The sequence below is a fragment of the Rhinolophus sinicus genome, chromosome 1, assembly GCF_057876585.1.
Source record: "Rhinolophus sinicus isolate RSI-liver-muscle chromosome 1, RSI-T2T, whole genome shotgun sequence".
Lineage (NCBI taxonomy): Eukaryota > Metazoa > Chordata > Mammalia > Chiroptera > Rhinolophidae > Rhinolophus > Rhinolophus sinicus.
Genome location: NC_142501.1, coordinates 52,425,962 through 52,443,322, shown reverse-complemented (window position 1 = coordinate 52,443,322; position 17,361 = coordinate 52,425,962). Strand labels below are relative to the sequence as shown.

The 17,361-nt window shown below is 39.8% G+C and overlaps 1 protein-coding gene across 1 annotated transcript in view; it reads right to left on the bottom strand.

Moving 5' to 3' along the window:
• The window catches only part of SPATS2 (spermatogenesis associated serine rich 2), a 102,071-nt gene extending 84,807 nt beyond the window's left edge, over positions 1–17,264 (bottom strand). Inside the window, exon 1 of the mRNA XM_074325734.2 lies at positions 16,901–17,264. The gene's annotated coding sequence lies outside the window, so the exon portion shown is untranslated. The remainder of the gene's footprint in view (positions 1–16,900) is intronic.
• Positions 17,265–17,361: the final 97 nt, after the last annotated feature.

Below are 17,361 nucleotides of genomic sequence, written 5' to 3'. Positions count from 1 at the left end.
TAAGACCCAAAAACTCTACCCCACTTACTACACAAGGAAACATGCAGAAGGTTCACAACAACATTGTTTGTAGTGGTTACAAATTGCTAACAATCTAAATGTTATTAACAGGTAAATGAATTTTTAAACGCTTTGCCATACAACCAAACACTTATAGAAAGCTTAAAATAAGCTAGAGCTACATGTATTAACAAGGGAAAAGTCTCAAAAACCAAGCTGAGCAAGAAAAGCAAATTTCCAAAAGATAAGCACAATATGATGCTTCTTTTATGGTTTAAAAATTAAAATACCATTTTCCTTCTAATCTGTCACAGATTAGGTACATCACTATCTTACAAACCACTAAAGAAAACTCTCTGACAATTAAACTATAATCAATTGTAAAACACATCATAAATTCAGAGATTAAATGGAGGGTGGAGGAGATATGCATCTTCGAACCAATGAAATACTCCTTCAATGTAGTTTGTGTACACATTGTGTGTGTAAATATATATCTATGTACTATATATATACATATATATAGTGTATATATATATATGTATATATATAGTAAAAATTTTCAAAGCGTTCTAGGGCTTAATTGTCACTTGAATATTATAGTCACTTGAATGTTATAGTGGAGGAGTGCAATGTAACTGCCATGTTTTCTTTTTGAAAAATCTGATGACTGAATTGGGGTCTCTAAATACCATTTCCCAATAAAAGAAATCAGGGCTCCTTAGAGAAATGGCTGATTCCAGGCTTATGAAAGGAAATAAACAGATAAGCCTGGGGTATTTCCTTGCGTCTAAAAGCAAGAAAGCTATCACAGACTACTGGAGTCTGATTAAGGACACAGGAGCCTACTTAAATGAGTTCCCACTAGACTAACATGGGGCAATATGAACACCAATAAGAATAATGTCTACAGTGTCTGAAACACATGAAATAAGTAAAAAATCCATTAATTTATAGTCACACTATAACAAACAAAAAAAAACTCATTGCTCACTTTTGGAGGTTAGGAGGGCACTAACACATTCCATTATTCTAAATATTGATGAAGAGAAAGAACCAAAGCATTTATTCTGCTTCTCATGTATAAATCTTACTTTAGAGTAATTAAAAAGTTAATGAAAGAAACTTTTTTGTCATTTTGTAAGACATAATGAAAGAATGAATCTAGGTAACAATTATCAATGTCTGCTAAAACCATTAGATGAAAGGTTCACGAAGAACTTCTAGAAAAGGATGGATCATATTGACAGTAGCCAAACCAATTAATCAAAAGAAGGGAATGGGAAGGACAGGTGAAACTAAGAATGGAAAAAATACTGATAATTGCTGAAGCTAGATGAGGGTACATGGGAGTTCATTATATTATTCTTTGCACATGTAGAGATGATGAAAATTTCCACAATAAGAAAGTCAATTTTAAAAAGCTATGAAGCAATTTGACATAATTAAGATGAGACAAAGCATTGTGGTAAGTACACAGGTGTTTCTATATTATAGTAGTCCCCCCTGATCCACTGGGGGATGGGGGGCGGGGGGGTTGTCCATTCCTAGACCACCAGTGGATGCCTGAAATCGTGGATAGTATCAAACCCCATAAATACTATGTATTTTCCTATACATACATACCTATGATAAAGTTTAATTTATAAATTAGGCAATTTCATGGATACAAGATTTGTTTTTATCATAAGTCTTCTAATCTCAGCATACAATTTTTTTTTTCTTTCCTTAAATCAAGAACTTTCACCTTTTCACTTAAAGGAAGCATAAATTTTATGGCTTCTCTTGGGCATATCTGAATTGTTAGCATCACTATTCTTGCACTTTGAGGCCAGTAAAATAAGGGTGACTTGAACACAAGTACTGTGATACCTCAACAGTCGATCTGATAATCCAGACAGCTACTAAGTGACTACAGCAGGGTAGAGTATACAGCGTGGATCCACTAGACAAAAGGGATGATTCACGTCCTGGGCTGGATGCAGCTGAGGGCTCAGGATTTCATCACGTTACTCAGAACAGCACACAATTTAAAACTTATGAATTGTTTATTTCTGGAACTTTCCCTTTAATATTTTCGGACCATGGTTGACCAAGGATAATGGAAACCACAGAAAGCGAAACCAGGGGCCAGGGGGTACTACCATATTCTCCATTTTTATCTGTTCATTTTGCAACAACATGGATGAACCTGGAGAACATTATGCTAAGTGAAATGAGCCAGACACAGAAAGAAAAAACCTGCATGATCTCACTTATTGTGAAATCTAAAAAAAATCAAATACATAGAAGCACAGAGTAGAACGTGGTTGGTTACCAGGGGCAGAGAGTTGTGGGAAATGGGGAGATGTGGGTCAAAGGGCACAAAGCTGCAGTTATGTAGGATGAATACGTCTAGAGATCTACTACAGTCCAGCATAACGATTACAGTTAACAATACTCTGCTGAATCCTGGGAAGCTAAGATAGTAGATTTCAGGTACTTGCACAACAAAAGGTTAACTATGTGAGAAAATATTACTTATCCTATTAAAGTCATTTCACTGTGTATATGTATTATCAAAACATCACGTTGTACACCTTAAATATATACAATTTTTATTTTAAAAACTAAATAAAAATTCTAAATGCCCTTCCCCAGGATCTAGGACTCCTCACCTTTCCTTCCCTCCCAACACTTACACCCTCACCTCCAGCTACCTGCGGGCTGTCTACCTGGCCTAATCTCTTCACATTCTGTATCTCTGTTTATACTGTCCATCAAAAGAATCCCCCGACTTCCCATATTCAAGCCCCACATAGCTCTACACATCCCCGGCTCTGTCCCCAGGTGCCACATGCCTCTCTCCAAATTTTGAACCCCTTCCACTTTGCCCTACATTTTCAACCTCTTCTCTGAACACTCCCTTCAACTTCCTATTCTAATTGAAACCTGCTTCTCCTCTGAGGCCATACATCTCTGGCAGCTCTCAAGTAGTGAAAGCTATCTTTCCCCACCCCTCACACCACTGAACCATTACCTCCTTGCTCCCCACTAATGATTCAAATCAGTTTCCTTCCTTCTTCCCTAAAAAAAAACACCTCTACTTTGAATACCATGTGAAAACTCGTTACCCATTACCTGGCTGTGATGGCTAATTTTATGTGTCAACTTAACTCAATGAGTTGCCCAGATAGTTGGCTAAATGTTATGTCTGGATGTGTCTGTGAGGGTGTTTTCTGACGAGATTAGCAGCTGACTCAGCAGACTGAGTAAAGTAGACGGCCCTCCCCAATGTGGGTGAGAACAGAACAAATGAGGGCCTGAAGAGAACCAAACAGCAGAGGAAGGGAGACTTCATCCCTTCTTCTCTCCCTTCTCCCCTCCGCCTTTCCCCCTCCCCACTCTCCCTCTCTCTCTCCCTCTCCTCGACTGTTGAGTTGAGCTATCAGTCTCCTGCCCTTGGACTGGGCTTTACACCATCAGTGTTATTTTTCTCAGGACTTCGGACTTGGACTGGAATTTATACTACCACCAGCTTTCCTGGATCTCCAGCTTGCAGATGGAAGATCATGGAAATTCTCAAGCCCCATAATCTTGTGAGCCAATTCCTATAATAAACCTAATTCCAGACAAATATAGATGTAGATATAGGTGCAGATGTAGATACACAGATATAAATATGAGAGAGAGAGGAAGAAGGAGGGAGCGATCGAGATAGAAATATCCTATTGGCTCTTTTTCTCTAATAGTGTGATTTTCTGTGACTTTCTACAACCCTGCGCTTGTTTTAGGTCTCAGTGGTTTCACATAGATGATCTTTCTAACCCCCATCTCTCTGAATTCCTGTCTCATTTCTCTGGATTCCTTGCCTCCAGTGAGCTTGTCCTTACCCATGCATCCCATAATGCCGCCACGATATCAATTTTTGTATCCCACTGTCTGACCACAACCTACTCTCTTTAGCTCCATCTCTCACATACCCAAATTCCAACATCTTCTGATCCCACCAGGACCTTCAATTCATTGATTCTACCACCTTTTCACCATCTCTTAGCCACTTCATGTCCTTCCTTCCCTCCTTACTTTAAATTCCACATATATTTTGATAATCACTCCCTTGCATATATCCTCTATTTCTTGACCTTCTCATGTTTTGTTCCACTATCTTGGTAAAACATTTCTCTGGTTAAATCCACTCCAAACATACACCCCTGCAGCTGAATGTGGCTGAAGGAAAAAATATACACGTATTGACTAATCTCACTTAAAATGCATGACCACAAACCTCAAGGGGCCCTTAATGCCACCTGGAAATCACACACTATGTCCCTGCTGCAGCCATTCTCCCACAATTTCACACCTTCTCTCTCCACAAACCTCCATCAATCACATCCTCCCCACCCTCACTCTCAACTGAGCACTTGGATTCCTCATTCACTGAGAATATGAAATCAGAAGAAAACTTTCACTAACTCCTACTGCCAAATCAATCCACCTACTTGATGGCTGGGTTTGAGACATACTTTGAAGATGAAATCAACAAGAATTGGAGAGGCATCTGATGTGAGGTATGAGGAAGAGAAAGGAACCAAAGATGAGATTTAAGTCTACTCAAACACTACTTTCTCAACAAGGCTTTCCCTTACTGCTCTCTCGTCACACACACTCACACACACTCTCTCTCTCTCTCTCTCATATGTTCACACTCCCTATCTCCTTTCCTGTTTTTTAGGTTTGTTTTTTTTTCAATACCAGTTATCACCAACTAAAATACTGACCATTTTACTCCTTTGTTTAATATCTGCCTTCCCCTACTAGAATATAAGCTGCATGCAGGCAAGGATTTTTATGCTTACTCAATCCTGTGTATCACACAGATAGTAAGCACTCAATAAACTTTGTTAAAAAAAAATGTTTCTGTATAAAATAAAATAAAAAATGTTTCTGGCATGAGCAAATGAATGGATGGTGGTGTTGTTTACATACAAAAAGAATATTTTTATAGTGAGAAGAATCAGTCTCTGTACAAAAAAAGCTTATAATTCAATGAGAGAAAGATACTGAAACAAACATTTGTAACACATTAGGATTCTATGATTTAACTCTATGATGAAAGGGAAAAAAAGGCTATTCTATGATCCCATTTTAGCAAAAATGGGATCATACTCGTATGTGTGTGTGCATATACACACAACAGATACATATATGTTTCTACAGCTATACAGAAAAAGTTCTGGAAGGAAAAATATCAAACTGTTAACTTCTAGGGTAAGAACAGTACTATGCATAGGAAATTAAACTGAAAAGAGGGTAAAGAGACGTTCACGTTTCACTTTATACATGTTTTACAATAAGCATATTACTTTTGTAATTTAAAAAAGAGAAGGAAAACGTTTTCTTCCCAGAAGAAAAAAATACATATATTTAACAGAGGATTAATATCCAGAATACAAAAACTTCTATAAAACAAAAAACCCAAGTTAAAAATGGGCAAAGTAGGGGCAGCGGTTTAGCTCAGTTAGAGCGCGGTGCTCTTAACAACAAGGTTGCTGGTTCGATCCCCACATGGGCCACTGTGAGCTGCGCCCTCCACAACTATATTGAAAACAACTACTTGACTTGGAGCTGATGGGTCCTGGAAAAACACACTTACATAAATGTTTAAAAATGGGCAAAGTATGTAAAAAGGCAATTCATAAAGAAATACAGTCAATACACATAATAAAACACTCAACCTCATGTTCAACCAGGAGAAATAAGTGTTTTAATTCATCAGATAATAGCCAATGTTTAAGCGTGTAAGTTCATTATCCACAAATATTGGCAGGAGTATAAATTGGTAAAGGTTTTTTCGAAGTAATTTAATGAGCAACAAAGTAAATGTTATAATCCAAAGAATAAAATAAAGGTCTGTGAGTCTATAATAATGTAAATAAATTATTAAATAAATAAATGGGAGACAAAAGAACAAGTCTCCTTACAGAAAATGTCTAATAAATACAGAATGAGAGAAATGGAAAATAACCATTAGAATATCACAGTAATAACTGCTGCAGGCCAGATCCACTGATGGATGCTAAAATTAACAGGTGGTACTTTTAAAAGAGAAACAGTATATCTGCATACCCTCAAGGTATCTCCCTAAAATATTTATTATAGTACTATGAAGGTTTAAACATGTGTCCAAACTCTTTGATATTTCTCCCTCCAGGAAGTGGAACTTAATTCCCCTCCCAATGTGTGTGGGCTGGACTTAGGGACTCGGTTTTAACAAATAGAGTATGGAAGGAGAAAAGCAGGAATTGTACAATAAAGAAACCTGGCAGACACCACCTCCATCAAATATCACCAAGGTTAACAGCCCCTGTAATTAGACATGTTGCTATCTATCCAGAAATGAGGCAATGAGAAGGGCACATGACCTCTGCGGTCTTCTTCCTCAAAACCCACAACCTCTGTTTGATTACGAGAAAACATCAGGCAAACCCATATTAAGGATATTCTACAAAATATCTGCCCAGTACCCTTCAAAAGTGTCAAGGTAGCGAAAATGACAAAACTGAGAAACTGTCACAGATTAGAGAGGGGATGGGGATGGATGGATGGCTCAGTTGGTTAGAGTGCGAGCTCTCAACCACAAGGTTGCCGGTTCGACTCCCACAAGGGATGGTGGGCTGTGCCCCCTGCAACTAAGATTGAACAATGACAACTGGACTTGGAGCTGATGGGTCCTGGGAATAACACACTGTTCCCCAATAAAGTCCTGTTCCCCTTCCCCAATAAAATCTTTGCGGAAAAAAAAGAGACGAGATGGCTAACTGCAATGTGGCATCCTGAATTGAATTCTACAAATCTTTAGGACAGTAGTGGAAAAACTGGGGGGAAAAAGGCTACAGTTTAATACTATTGTACCAACGTTAACTTCTTAGTTTCGATAACAAGTACTATGGTTATGAAAAATGTTAACACTACGGGAAGCTGGGGGAAGAGCATATGGGAACTCTTCTTCTGCATATCTAAAATTATTTCAAAATAAAAAGTTTTTTAAAAAGCAATTTGACAGTATTCAGCAAAAGATTTAGAAGAGTATACCCTTTCACCCAGCAATTCACTTCTAGCAACCTAGAGAAACACTCACATATATCCAACAAGAAGCATATAAAAAAGTATTCACTGAAGCATTGTTAGAAACTACACTGGATGTGTGTGTGTGTGTATGTGTCCCCATTAATTGGGAAATGGTTAAGTAAACTGGTATATGCATATTATTGCACAAATATCATGCAGAGATTAAAAGAATAAAATGGATCGGTACATACTGGTATGAAAAAATCTCCAAGACATATTAAGAAGAAGTTACAGAATATATAAAATCATAAAACCAACATACAAAAAATGTTTTATATAAACATGTAAATGTACCTGGAACAATCCGAAAGAGCTTATAACGGGACTACCTATGGTGAGAGAGAGCAATGTTATTGAGAGGAGTTATTTATTGTTATGTATGAGACGGACAGGGGTTAAGGACCACGGACCTTTCACTTTTCACTTCCGATATTCCTATAATGCTTGAATTTTTTTGACATTTATAAATTACTTTGCAATAAAAAATAAGGAGAGGGGGTGGCTGGTTAGCTCAGTTGGTTAGAGCGTGGTGCTGATAACACCAAGGTTGCCGGTTCCGATCCCCACATGGGCCACTGTGAGCTGCACCTTCCTTAAAAAAAAAAAAAAAAAAATTAAAATAAGGAGAAAAATAAGCATTTCATACACTATAAAAATTCCTGTATCAACAGAGAATAACCCTGGAAGGATATAAAAGAGAAAGTACTGTCAGTGATTGCCTTCGGAGAACTAGGAAAATTGTTTTCACCATTTACTCCTGTATTGTTCAATTTTTTGAACATGCACTGATTAAAACAATTTTAATGTGTATTTAAAAAGTACACTATCATAAGTACTATTATGAAAGTATGTAACAGATGTAAAAGCCCAAAAGAAGGCGTGTTTGGTCGGCCTGAGAGACTTCAGGAAGGGGAATCAGCAACAGACTTAGAAGGTATTCCAGGCAGTGTAGGCACATAAAATGAAGCTTGGGAGGAGGGGGGTTCAGGAGGGATTCGAATAATCACCAATTCCTGAAAGCATACACTTCCCAACCCTTTGCTTCCTTTTCCAAGAAAATAACCAAAGTTAGACTTGCATACAGTTTTCTCTATATTCTGCTTAGAGCTACTGCCCCACTCCAAATCATGACATAATATGAGTATGTCTACCTATAAACCTGGCAAAATATATTCATTAGTTCAAGATGGTATAATCCTGACTAGAGAGTAAAACACTAAATTCATAATTACTTTGATCTCCTCTTCTCATCCAACTTCTTTTGACCAGCCCATATAGGCAAGTTGTAATAAGCATAAAAACATGACAATATATCAATTGCATACCAGAAAACATAAGTGACCCAGTTTTCAAAAAATTTTGTGGTATTTATAACAAACGTCTCATAACAGAGTAGAATAAAGAAAAACAAGCTAAATCTCAGCTATAACTAGATGGCACTACAGCAGGTCCTCAAATAATGTCATTTAGTTGTAACATTAATGAGATGCCATAGCAACTTAACTCTTACTTGTATCAATTAGCTTATAGTAAAAGTGGTTTTGTTACACATCATTTCACTTCAAGTCACAGAACCTATCAACAACATTAAGTGAAGACTTATGTACTGATTTCTGCCACAAAGATAAACTGACTTTTGTTAATGTGTTTCTAATTTCTTGATTTGGGGGCATCAACAAAAAAGCAAAGTACCAACACTGACACATTCAAAACTTTACTCACAACACAGGACAGGTTTTGTTGCCTCTCCACTGCTATCTAGAAAAACCAGGCAGTTTTTCAGCCTGACAATTCAGGCCACATGTAGGAAAAATAAAAATAATTGTAACTATACTATTAGCTAATAATTATTGAGTGCATACTATGTGTATTCACTGAGCTAAATGTTTTATAGCCATTAAAGTTTAATGATCTTAACAAAAAGACAATCGAATTAAAAAACAGGCATAGGACTTAAACAGACATTTCTCCAAAGAAGATACACAAATGACCAACAAATGCAGGAAAAGATGCTCAACATCACTAGTTACTAAGAAAATACAAATCAAATTCACAATGAAATAGCACTTTACAACTACTACGATGGCTATAATAAAAATTTAAAAAACACACAAAGGAAAATAAGTGTTGGGAAGGATGTGGAGAAATTGGAACCCCAGCAATTCCATTCTCAGGTATAGACCCAACACAACTGAAACCAGGCATTCAAACAAATACTGGTAGATTATTCACAATAGCCAAAATGTGGAAATGACACAACTCTCCATCAACAGATAACCAGATAAACAAAATGTGATTTATCCATACAATGGAATAGTATTCAGCTATAAAAAAGATGAAGTACTGACACCTGCTACAACATGAACCTCAAAAACACTATGCTCAGTAAAAGAAGCCAGACACAAAAGGTCACATATTATATGATTCCATGTATTTGAAATACCCAAAATAGGTAAATTCAACATCGTGAACGTACTAAATACCACTGAACTGTATACTTTAAAAGGGTTAATTCTGTTATGTGAATTTAACCTCAAAAAAATAAATTCAACAGTCATGACAACTCTGTGGTAGGGATTACTACACCAATTTTGCAGATTCAGAAACACAGACTCACAGAAATTAAATGACTTGACCAAGTCCACAAAGGGAGTAGGTAGATGAGCAGAGATTCAAAGCCAGATCTATATATCAGATTTGTGGGGTTTTTTGGTGAAAGAATGTACGCCCTTCATAGCCCCTCTCCCCAACAATTTTATGCCCAGCTATTTATAATCCAACTTATTAGCAACTCCTATGTGACTAACAGGTTTGTGCTCCTAACTAACATATTACACAGCTTCCCAATTTTAATAAGAAATTAGAAGAAAAATATTACAATATGAGAATATTATCAATATACTATCAGTGTTAGCCTGATCATAACTAACACCATTCAGTAAATCCACATTTCAAGCATTAAAAGTTCAGCGGCCAAAAAGTTTAATAATATACTTGGGGCTATTTCACAGTGGGAACGATTAGCCAGTAGAGTGTGAAAGAATGGTATGTTCTCAGCTTTATTGCCCAATCAAAAATGTAATTGTGTAAAAATTGAATATAATTATACTGAATCTTACTTAAATGTTAAGATTTCAGGTAACAATCAGGTGAAGGTACCACATATCCCTCCTTTTTCAGGAGCTTTTTCTACTTCATCAAATTAGACACCCAGACACAAATGTAATCATCATTGTTGTTGCATTGTTTCCTGTGCTCCCAAATTACATGACATCACATAATAATACCTTGTAGTCTAACTGATAGGATCATCACATTATAGGCACGCAGACCAATAACAAATGTTAAATATCCACGTGTGAAAGACCAACATAAAATACAACCTTTGAGTAGTGGCAGAGGTGAAAAAGATTACCCAACTAAGCCTTGTTTAAAGCACTGTCCCCTTAACAAGGAATTAGATGACCATCTCAAGAAACCTACTGGGTACTGACTAATAAGATATAACAACACATCAACTTTGTGTCTAAGCTAAATGGCTGATTTAGTCTGGGTGGTTCTGTACCAGCTATCATCCAGGTACAACATTTTGGCGTCCTGTCATTCCATCTTAGTTATAGATAAGTTTCACTGTTTTCATAAATTATCAGGGAGCTTCTTATGATGAGACCTGGTACTGAGGGCTTGTACCGCATATGCAGATAAGCTATGAAGGCAGTTTACTGTAAAAATGCAAAAGGATAACCAAACAAAGCGGAAGCGGAAGACTCACTTCTACTACACACTCATGCACATTTTCAATCAATGTAACAGAAGATAACCAGGAAGAGCCAGCAGTGAGCTGACCATACTGGCATGCTGTAATCAGAGACCAAGTGGGTAATTGAAAGAGAAGTATTGCTATACTACTGGCAGTAGCTTTAAAACAACAGCAAACCATTTACTACTGGATCATATGTTCTCAAGAGAGGAAAGACTGCAGGTTTTACAAAGTGGTCTTTTCAGTCTTATATAGGTCAACAGGAAGTAACACCATTGGCTGCGTCAAGTACAGACATCTTCATGTATCTATCATGACTCGTTCACAGTCATGTAACGGCCTCATCACATACCTCCTTCTCTTCAGTCCCAATACCCTTTAGCCAATTCTAAAGAACACACACACACTCCACAACTAGTAATTATGTCATTTTGCTAATTAAGTAATGTGAAAATCCTCCTTACTAGCAATCCGAGGTTATTATTTAAGGCTTGAACTAGTAAGAATTCGTAGGTCACCCCTAACCACAAATTAGTTATGACTGCAGAAGTTGCCTTTAGCTAGTGGCTATATCCTCAGACCCTGCGGACTATTTTAAGGGCCTGGCACTACTACAGAATCTGTGTAGATAATGATGTATATTTCAGGAAGCCACCCCTATAGGCCAACACAGTAGATTTGAACATGGAGACTAAATGCTGGCCTCTGACCAATGCTTGATATCCAGTAACCTCAAGAAAAGATATTTACAAACTTTAAATCTTTAGAAGTATTTCTGAACCAGCAGACCACCTCCAAGGCAAGATGTGGGCTCACTAAGTCTCCTATGAGGTTCCCAGAAAATGGCACATGAGCCTAAGTCCCTTTGTAACCTAATAATCTCAAGAAGCAAGATGCAGGGATAATTAACCTTGTGACATTTGGAAAAAATGAAATGGGAGGTTAGACTCATCCTAAGAGGCAGGTCACTGTCAGTCTGCAGCTATTTCAGCCTACTGCATTTGGTATTATGTGACAACTCTCTCTCACATATGAAGGGAGGGAAAGAAAATGGGAGTCAAACAAGTGACTTCAGCCAATTTTACTTCCTGTATTACAGCCACCTTATTGACATATTTAAAGCACATAGCAGGCACTCAAACTTTTTTCAATGAATGAAGGGATACCAAAGGTTAGCAGTAACCAGCAGCTCATACATGTAAAACATTTTTAAATGAAAAAAGTACCCCGAATTTCAATCCAAGGCAGCAAAGTAAACTGAAAATGCTCTAGTATGTTATTGACTCATTTTTCAGATACAGTTACAGATAATGTTCCTAAGATGATTACCTACATTTATAGTCGTGACTGGAAACGCCTGCATGTAACTAATGGTTCCTTCCACACTGGACACATTTCACACTTTAGAACAGAAACTCCCATTTTCTTCATCACCTGAAATGTCTAAAAGTTTTTCGAAAGTACTTTTATTGATAAGTTGAAATGCATTTTAATATGCTTGCCACATGTCATGATACATATGTATGAGTATGCAGAAGCTAAAAGAGAACCATGAAAACTGGATAAACCATTTCCTTTTGAATCATTTCCAGTATAAATGTCCTGTGAACAGTACAGAAAAAGTTAGAGGAAACATCATCCCTCAAACATAAGGCCAAGTGCTACCTTCAGGTGAACACATCATAAAACCACCATTTACAAGTAACAAAGCTTCCTCAAAAAATTAAACATAGAATTACCATATGACCCAGAAGTCTCACTTCTGGATATATACCCAAAAGAACTAAAAGCAAGGATTCATCAGATATTCGTACACCAATGTTTACAGCAGAATTATTCTCAATAGCCAACAGATGGAAACAACCCAAGTGTCTATTGACAGAAGAATGGCTCAACAAGGTGTGGTATACACATACAATGGAATGCTATTCAGTCCTAAAAAGGAATGAAATTCTGACACAGGCTAACACACTGATGAACCTTGAAGACACTGTGTTAAGGAAATAAGCCAGACACAAATGAACAAATATGATTCCATTTGTATGAGGTACCGGAGTAGTCACATTCATAAAGAAAGAAGCATGGTGGTTGCCAGGGGCTGGGGGGGAAGACAGGAATGGGGAGTTCCTGTTCAATAGGTAGAGCTGAGGTTTGGGAAGATAAAAATGTCCTGGAGATGGATGGTGGTGATGGCTGCACAGCAATGCAAATGTACTTACACCACTGGATTGTACATTTAAAAATGGCTTAAATGGTAACTTTTTTTTTTTTAAGATTTTATTGGGGAAGGGGAACAGGATTTTATTGGGGAACAGTGTGTACTTCCAGGACTTTTTTCCAAGTCAAGTTGTTGTCCTTTCAGTCTTAGTTGTGGAGGGCGCAGCTCAGCTCCAGGTCCAGTTGCCATTGTTAGTTGCAGGGGGCGCAGCTACCAACCCTTGCAGGAGTCAAACCGGCAACCTTGTGGTTGAGAGCCCACGCTCCAAACAACTGAGCCATCCGGGAGCTCAGTGGCAGCTCAGCTCAAGGTGCCGTGTTCAGTGTTCAATCTTTAGTTGCAGGGGGCGTTGCCCACCATCCCTTGTGGGACTCGAGTAATCGAACCGGCAACCTTGTGGTTGAGAGCCCACTGGTCCATGTGCGAATCGAACCGGCAGCCTTCGGAGTTAGGAGCACAAAGCTCTAACCGCCTGAGCCACCAGGCCAGCCCTTAAAAGGTAACTTTCATGTTATGCTTATTTTACCACAACTTTTTTAAAGTTACCAAGCAAGAATGATGGTCAAACTTTTGTGGCAATAACGTATCAAGAGAAGTGGTAACAGTCTGTAACAGGCATGCTTCACTGTCATCCCCCAGAGCCTAGAAAGGCAAGTCCTCCGAATAGAAGGATGGACATGCCATGTTCATGTTGCTACAGATATACACCAAGTAATTGAAGAAGTTGAATTATATTCTATAAGAGTTAATTTACTAAATAATGAATGGGCTCTCCTTCCCAACAAGTAAATCAGGAGAAAAAAAAAAAGCTTTTTCTTCCAGTCTCCAATGGAAGCAGCAAGATTGAAATAACCAGTTTTATTTCAAACAGAGAAGCACAGTGGATCCTGAGGAGTGACTTTTAAGTTCCCCACTTTAATATGGTGGCTCTAGAGTGGGAACCTGCAAGCAGCAATCAAAATAATAATAATTATTATTATTATAGGGGCAGCCGGATGGTTCAGTTGGTTAGAGCACGAGCTCTGATCAACAGAGTTGCCGGTCAACAGGGTTGCCAGTTCGATGCCCACATGGGCATCCTCCACAACTAGACTGAAGACAACGAGCTGCCGCTGAGCTGCTGGGGGGGGGGGGGCAGCCAGATGGCTCATTTGGTTAGAGCGCAAGCTCTCAACAACAAGGTTGCCGGTTCAATTCCCACATGGGATGGTGGGCTGCGCCCCCTGCAATGAAAGATTGAAAACGGTGACTGGACTTGGAGCTGAGCTGCGCCCTCCACAACTAGACTGAAGGACAACGAATTGGAGCTGATGGGCCCTGGAGGAACACACTGTCCCCCCAATATTCCCCAATAAAATTTAAATAATTATTATTATTATTATAAACTTTCTTCACTGCCATTATTAAGTGACTTTGTACAAGTTACTTAACCTTTCTAAGCCTCATTTGAAAAATGGGGCTAATGCTTACACCTACCTTATAAGGGTTGTTTGAAGATCTTATAAGATAATACGCATATAATACAGTGAGTTCAGCGCCCAGAATACCTAAATATTCAACAAATACAAATTCTCTCCCCTCATGTATTCACTAACCAGTAACTGCAGCCCTTTGCTACTCCGGGATCAGCCTCCAGGGGCTGTGCTGATGTTTTAGCCTAACCTATGGCTCCTCCCTCAGACCCCAGCTGTTTCTCTCAGTTCTAGCTGTTTCGCTCTGAGTTTCTAAGAGGATCCTGTCTATATTTAGAGATAATACCAGTACCAACTGTGGTCTTGACAGGTGCTTGGGGGGCACTTGAGCACTCAGCAGTTTCCTATTGTTTTCCAGAGTGAACTTGTTGGGGCTCCACAACTGGCTGTCTTGACTTCTACAAGGAAGAGAGTGCCACGTATGCACAGTCCTTCAGCAATACACTAGACTAAACAGAAAATAAAGTGTGCTCACAGGACAAACCCTTAGCAAGATGTTTTAGCCCTATTAGCAGGACCCCAGAAGATCTGTTAAATCACAGGAGCAGTAAACATTCAATAAACTCTACAGATGTAGCCCACTAACCCAATCTTCATCTAAAGCACTATTATCATAGCAGATTCAAGTTTCAACCAATTCATGCTGCTTGTACTACAACCAATATTGGAGAACAGAGAGAGCAGGAAGAACCACCAGGCAGACTTAAAAAAGGCCTCCAGCAGAGCTGGGTCTGAATTCAGCTTTATTTACTAGCTCTGTGACCTCAGTAAGTTATTTCACCTCTTAATTTATAAAGTAGGAAATAATTGTAAGCGTTAGATTAAATGAGATAATGCATGCAAAACAGATCTCAGCACCTTGCCTAGCCCACTGAAAGAGGTCAATAAACAGCCACATTACTAAGGAGGACATTGCACTCACTTCTTGCTTTGTTCCGTTTTTATAACATATAAGAAAAGCGACAATTTTGAAAAATATTTTTGAACCTTTATCAAGTGGCCTAATGTTACTATTTGAAACCTAGCTGAAAAATATCAACTGATGAATTCCAAGAAATCTTAAATGAGTCAGCAAAACTTAATGCCCAATAAATAAAAAGCTATTTATGAACACATAATTGTAACGAATTTCAAAATCAGCAATCTTGTATCTCATACCGTTAAAAACTTAGTCTAGAAATCCAAGTATCAAGGAAATGCAAAGATCATAACCCCAGATATACTTTCCCACAATATTTTCCAATCACCTTAATTCAAACTGGAAGGTATGAGGCAGCCAGATAATTTGAAACCGGCATCAAGAATTTCTTGAGGCAGCACCCAAACTCTCCCACGAGCATAAAATCAGTAGCAGATGGTACATGAACATTTCTCAGTGAAAAACTGCAATTCTAAAAAGTACAGCTAACTTCGATTTTATCAAGGTTATTCATCACCTTTTGGTCTAAATGAAAAACGAACTCTCGGTTCTCCCCCAAACACCCTGAACTCTGCATTATCACTGACAAGACCCCTATTTTTGGTAATCTGTCCTCTCCTGCTTCATTAGCTTCAGGTAAATTATGTTCAGTAACCTGGTGAACAAAGGAGAAATAAGTATTATAGGCATTCTTTTTCATTGAAACGGACTATAAATGATAACCAATTTAGTAAAAGGCAGCTTGTACTTCTACAAGGAAGAGAGTGCCGAGGAACAAGCCTAAAATCTACCGTCTAAAAGAACCCAATCATCGTGGATGAATTCGGAGAAAGATGCCACTCTAGTCCACCTACTCGGTACTCATTAGATCTACCCTTCTGCTTTAATTCAAGCCCAAACCACATCTATTTTATTTCTCTGCCCCTCTTTACCTTATTTTCCATTCCTTCCCCCCCCATTCCAAGAATGCCCTTCTATCTCTCATTTCTAAAGCCCACTTTGCCCCCAAATATTAAGGACCTCGGGTACCCGCGCAGATGACCTTACGCATCCCCACTGCATTCCCAATTCATTGTACTTACCCCAAATGACCCATTCTTTTCCATCTCCCGTTGTTTCTTAAAATCCAACACCCCCCACACGGTCACACCAGAGTCCCCCCTCACTCCATTGTTTCCCCGGCCTATGCCTCTGGAAACACCTCAACTCGGACCCGTGGGCTTCGGTCCGCCCTACTGACCCCAGAAACCTTTCACCATCTGGCACTCCACGTCCCAAAGGGCTCACATCTCCCTCCTTTCCGTACCCCAACCCCCAACAGCTACCCCTTCCCCCGTGCCCTCCCTAAAGCCCGTTCTGTGCACCTCTGTGCTCCCTTTATCCCCCCAACACCCCCCGCCACCCAGCACCCTCAGCCTCACCTACGCCGGGCCCCCGCAGTCGCCGCGTCCCTCCAGTTCCGGGCTCTGCGTCCCGGACGCTCCGGGGTCTGAGAAGAGGAAAGGAGCTCCGCCGCCTCCTTGTCGTTTTCTAGAGCCGCCGCCGCCGCCGTCGCCGCCGCGCTCCGCCCACAGCGCTCCCAGAGCTGGACGCCGCCCCGCCCCCACCGCTCCTAACCCCGCTTCCCGTCTCCGCCGGCCCGCGGGCTGGGAATCGCGGCCGCGGCCGGGGGCCGGAGCGCCAGCCCTTCCCCACCGACCCCGCCGGGGCTCGTGCTGTTCGCCCCGCCCCGAAGCCTGCACGGGCGCGTGCGCGCCGGCTAACCAGCGCACAGGGCGCGTGCTCGCGCCGGCGACAACCCGGCACGCCGAGCTCGAGGCGGCTGCGGCCAACCGGCGCGCGAGGGAGACTCGGGCGCGAGGCGGCCCGCGCGCCCGGGACC